Below are 5,556 nucleotides of genomic sequence, written 5' to 3'. Positions count from 1 at the left end.
AACGTGCCACACTGGCATTACACATGAAAGAAGGTTTGAGACCCATCTGTTCCACTTCACTTCCAGCTCCCTGCTAATGCACGTAGGAAAAAGGCAGACAATGGCCTCAGTGCTTAGGCCCTTGCACCCACATGGGAGAGACGAATGAAGCTCCTGCCTTCAGCCTGGCCCAGTCCTGGCTTTGTGACCTTCTGAGAAGGTATTGGAATATCTGTCTCTGTTCCTACCCCCTCTCTTTATAACTCGGTCTTTAAAATAAATCTTAAACAAATTTTTCACCTGTTGCTAAAGTACTTGGTGTATTGAAATACTCAAGAGGATACTTCCCAGGCTCAGAAATCAATTTTAGTCCAGAAAGATAATTCTTAATACTCCCAGGGGTTTGCAAGATATAAAACCATTCATCTGAAGGAGTCGTTCCTACTTAAATAAGTGTTACTGATATTCTACTTAAAAACTCACATGACTTTTCAGTCCTTGCTAAAGGATCTGGTGACCTTTCACACAATGCACAGCCTTCAGGTGTGGGAGTGACTGCAGCCGCCCCCCTGTATTATGCTGTCACCATCACTGTGAAATATTCATCTTAAACACCACGAAGAGGAATATCAACCATATTTAAAGCCAGATGCAGGATTAATGCTCTTGAAAGCTTAAGATTAACTTTCAGATTAACCTTTCTTAATTAGGAATAAGTCTAGAAAAAGAAAATTCTATGAGTGATTAATATTAAGAGTTTCAATCATGTGGATATTCTTCCCCTTGCCCCCGTGAAAGCAATTTTACCCTCTACTGTCCATTTATTTGAAAGAATCAAATCTTGCTTTTGTCCTTTGAAACTGATGTCTAAATGATCTAACATGATTTTCACATTCTTTCCTGGAAATCCAATCTTCCAGCATTGTGAAATGAATTTAGAAGTGACAGCAGTGAGCTTTTTCTTCCAGGGGAGCTGCTAATTGAAGCAGGAGCGCTAGATGTGCTCCTGAAGCACTCACACTAATGAAGTAACAGGAGCCCACAGGACAAACCCAAGCAAAGCAAGAGAGTTCTTGAAATGAAACACTGGAAACTCCAACTTGAGAAAACAGAAGAGCAAGAGGAAGAAACAAAAGAAAAAAGTCCCAAACTTAAAAATATAAGATGAAGGATTATTTTGTTTAATAACATAGCTTTTCCATATGCATTGCATCAATTATACTAGTTTTGAAGCTGTAAAGTTTGTCTGTTGTGTGTCCCTTCTCTCACTACTGCCAAAAAAGGGGGACCTCCTCTGCATTTTACATGCACAAGATTGCAATTCAGATGCCAGTGGGCCCTCTCCTGCAGAAGGCCGTGGAAGGGAAGGGGTCACATAGCTGTGAAGGGGCCAACTGCCTCTGGACCCCTCTCATCCTTTGCCAGCCAAAGTCTGGCCTCAGTAGTGCTGGAAATTTTATTGTTTGCGGGTTTGTTTTGTTTTCTTCTTGCTGCTGATTTCTTCCACCTGCTGATATACTCCCCGGATGCCTACAACAGCCAGAAGTATGCCAGGCCATAGCCGGGAGCCAGGAACTTGATCCACATCTCCCATGTGAGTAGCAGGAAACCAAGTCGTTGATGTCACCTGCTGCCTCCCATGGTGTGCATCAGCAGAAACCTAGAATCACAAGAAGAGCCAGGACTTGAGCCCAGGCACTGTGGCATGGGATGCGGGCAGTCCAAGCAGCATTTTAGTTACTGCACCCAATATCTGCCTCAACATTCAGATTTGGAAGAACACCGTCTTGGTGTGGCTGGATTTAGAATGCAGGGTTTTTTTTGGGCGGTGGGCGGTGATCACAGAGAGCTCTGAGAAAGAGTGGGCATGATTTGATCACTTGCCACCTGGCAACCTTCGAGAAAGGATATAATTGTCTAATCTTTAGAATTATTCTGAAATTATGGTTTTTAACGGTGAATGTATTTAAACCTTCTTAATAATTGTTTATAGACAATGATAAATTTTTTTCTAATTAGAAGCTGTATCCAGGCTTTTAAATTTGGTTTTTTCTTTTTTTTTTTCAGTCATGGAGTGTACTCGGGAAATTAATAGTCTTATTCTATTCTGGAATACATATTAAGTTCAGAAAATCTTGGAGGGAAAAGGTAAATTGTCACGTTGGAGGAAAAGAGGAAGCCAAATCATTCTAATTAACAATAAAATGGCACTGCAGATTATGTGGGCTGAGCTAGAGGCTGAACAATACCTAACTGCAATTATGAACAAGCACAATAATGTTGACTTCCTTGTAAATACAAATTTTATCTTTTTAGGATTTGTGATTACTTGAGAGGGAGAGGAGAGAGTGAGCATTCATCTGCTGCTGCTTTTTCCAAATGACTGCAATAAGAGTGGAACAGGCTAAGGTCAGGGGCCTAGAATTCAGGCAAATCTTGCACATGGGCGGCCGGGACTCAGTTACCTCAGCTGCCACTGCTACCTCCGCGGGTCTGCATTAGGAGGAAGCTAATAAAAGTGCTCATATGAAGAGGCAACTTGGTCATGAGCCCATGAACGTTGCTTATCTGCCTCTCTCACCTATGAGAGTTGTGTAAAAGGACTTCTCTGGCCTGTTCAGTAACAGATAAAATTGTACTTAAGTTCTATTACGATGTTTATCATTATGCTCTAAGGCTATTTCTATAATTGGACTGCTAGTATTCATACACTAATATGAAAGGAGAAATTGGGATATTTGCAATATCATTTCTATCTAACCATGAATTTAATAAAGATGCTGTGATATAGTGTTTATGCTATAATACTATAACTGTATTAGAATATTTGCAAAATGTTAAATATTTTTAACTAAAATTTAACATTTTAAAAGAAGAAGGAGGAAGCTAGAATCAGGAGCCAGAGCCACCTCCACTTCTCATCCAGCTCCCTGCTTGTGGCCTGGGAAAGCAGTCAAGGATGGCCCAAAGCCTTGGAACCCTACACCCGTGTGAAAGACCTGGAAGAGGCTCTGGGCTCCTGGCTTCAGATTGGTGCTGCACTGACCGTTGTGGTCACTTGGGGAATGGATCATCAGACGGAAGATCTTCCTCTCTGTCTCTCCTCCTCTCTGTATACCTGATTTTGCAACAAAAATAAATCTTCAAAAAAAAATCCATTTTCCTGTAGCTGTTGACCCTTCGTACCCTAATGAAATATGTAAAAAGTATCCAAAATAAAATTTATACAATAAAAAAGAAAAAAATATTTACTTATTTTTATTGGAAAAGTAGATTTATAGAGAGGAGAGACAAAGATCTTCATCTGGTGTACTCCCCCATGTAGCCATAACAGCCAGAGCTGAGCCACTCCAAAGCCAGGAGCCAGGAGCTTCTGGGTTTCTTATGCGGGAGTGCAGGATCCCAAGGACTTGGGTCATCTTCTGTTGCTTTCCCAGGCCATAAACAGGTTGCTGGATGGGAAGTGGAGCAGCTAGGACACGAACTGCGCCCACATGGGATCCCAGCTCTTGGGAGACAAAGGATTAGCCAATTGAGTCATAACATCAGGTCCTTCACAGGTTCTCAATAAGCTGGAAGGGAAAGGTTTTAATCCCCATTGGCACTAACTTTATATAAGAACATAAAAAAAAAAACATACTTACCCACTCATTCAAACCTTTATTGAATATTTATCTTATGTCATATATAATACTTTGCTGAGTACTAAGGGAATACAAAGATAAAATTTTAAATGGTGCCAATTCTCAAGGATTTTACAATCTAACCATAGTAGTCTAGCATACCCTGTAGGGAAAGAATACCAGTAAGCATTTGCCCCTACTTGAGAAAATTACCTCATTTTTAATTTTAAAGCATAAATTTCCTGTTGAGAAACAGTTAAAGATATATATATATATATATATATATATATATATATATATACATACACACACATATGTATCTTTATTAGTTTTTCCTTCTTAAAGGACATTCCTTTTTAGAAAACATCTTACCCTGTATCATCTTTCAAATGCATTTGAATCAAAATTTTTGCTTAAAGAGGATAAATTTCGATTCACATGGAAGTTGTTTGGCACAGCACTTAGAGGCCTCTTCTGACAAGCAGATGCCACATTGGAGTGCCTGCGTGTCGTGGCTCCACTCCAGACTTCAGCTTCCTGCTGTTAGTGCTCATCTGGGAGACGGCTGATGGTTCAAGCAGTGGGTCTTTTTCAGCCTCATCGGAGACCCAGATTGAGTTCCTGGCCCCCTGTGTCAGCCTTGTCCAGCCCCAGCTATTAGGGGCATTTGCAGAGTGACCCAGCAGATGGGAGATTTCTGTTTCCCTTTCAAATACATAAAACAAATTGAGAATTTTGTAAAGTACAGAGTGATGAAACCAAATTAATTTCAAGCACAGAGAGACAAATTGCATTTGTAATCATAGGTGCAGAGTTCAGCACAACAGGTTGAACACTGAAGTATTAAATCTTAATTGCTTTGGACATCTGCCTTAGGTAAATCATTATGTACAGATTTATCATTCATAAGAGAGATATATAAATTATTAAGATTATAATTCATGGGCCCGGCGCCACAGCCTAGCGGCTAAAGTCCTCACCTTGAATGTGCTGGGATCCCATATGAGAAGTAGAAATTGTTCTAATCCTGGCAACTCTACTTCCCATCCAGCTCCCTGCGTGTGGCCTGGGAAAGCAGTTGAGGACAGCCTAAAGCCTTGGGTTCCTGCACCTGCGTGGGAGTCCTGGAGGAAGTTCCTGAATCCTGGTTCCTGGCTCCTGGCTCCCAGCTTCGGATCGGCGCGCAGCACCAGCCATTGCGGTCACTTGGAGAGTGAATCATTGGACAAAAGATCTTCCTCTCTGTCTCTCCTCCTCTCTGTATATCTGACTTTGTAATACAAATAAATAAATCTTAAAAAAAATTATAATTCATGGATGTCATGTTTGTCTGTAATAAAATAAAAGGTTTAAAGAAAGTAGTATAAGAAATTTTCCAATAATTTACATTATCAAAAATAAGTTAGGAAATAAACAAAGATAAAAAGAGAAAATAATGGTATAAATAATCTTTTATGGTATAGATAATTTAATCATAAACTCTCAGTGCAGAAATGAATGTAAATTTGTAAATGCCTTGGAGATGGCATGGTGGCTCAACAGGCTAATTCTCCACCTAAAAGTGCTGGGATATCATGTAGATGCCAGTTTATGCCCCAGCTGCTCTTCTTCCCATTAAGTTCCCTGTTTATGGCCTGGGAAAGCAGTGGCGGGATGGCTTAAGGTCTTGGGTCACATCAAGGACCCAGAAGAGGCTCCTGGCTTTGGACTGGCTCAGCTATAGCTATTGTGGCTATTTGAAGAGTGAACCAGGGGATGGAATATCTTTCTCTGTCTCTCCTTCTTGCAAAAATCTTCCTTTCCAATAGAATTAAATAAATCTTAAAAAAAAATAAATAAAAAGGAGGGGGAGAGGGGAAACATGCCCCAGATAAAAAAAAATTAAAATGCCTGGCAAAAGAAGCTTGAGAACTCATTTTGTGAAATACCATGTAGAGAAAAAGAATGGACAAGA

Source organism: Ochotona curzoniae, unplaced genomic scaffold (genome assembly GCF_017591425.1).
Source record: "Ochotona curzoniae isolate NIBS_2020 unplaced genomic scaffold, NIBS_Ocur_1.0 contig_883, whole genome shotgun sequence".
NCBI classification, from domain to species: Eukaryota; Metazoa; Chordata; class Mammalia; order Lagomorpha; family Ochotonidae; genus Ochotona; species Ochotona curzoniae.
Note: the sequence above shows the minus strand (reverse complement) of the source record.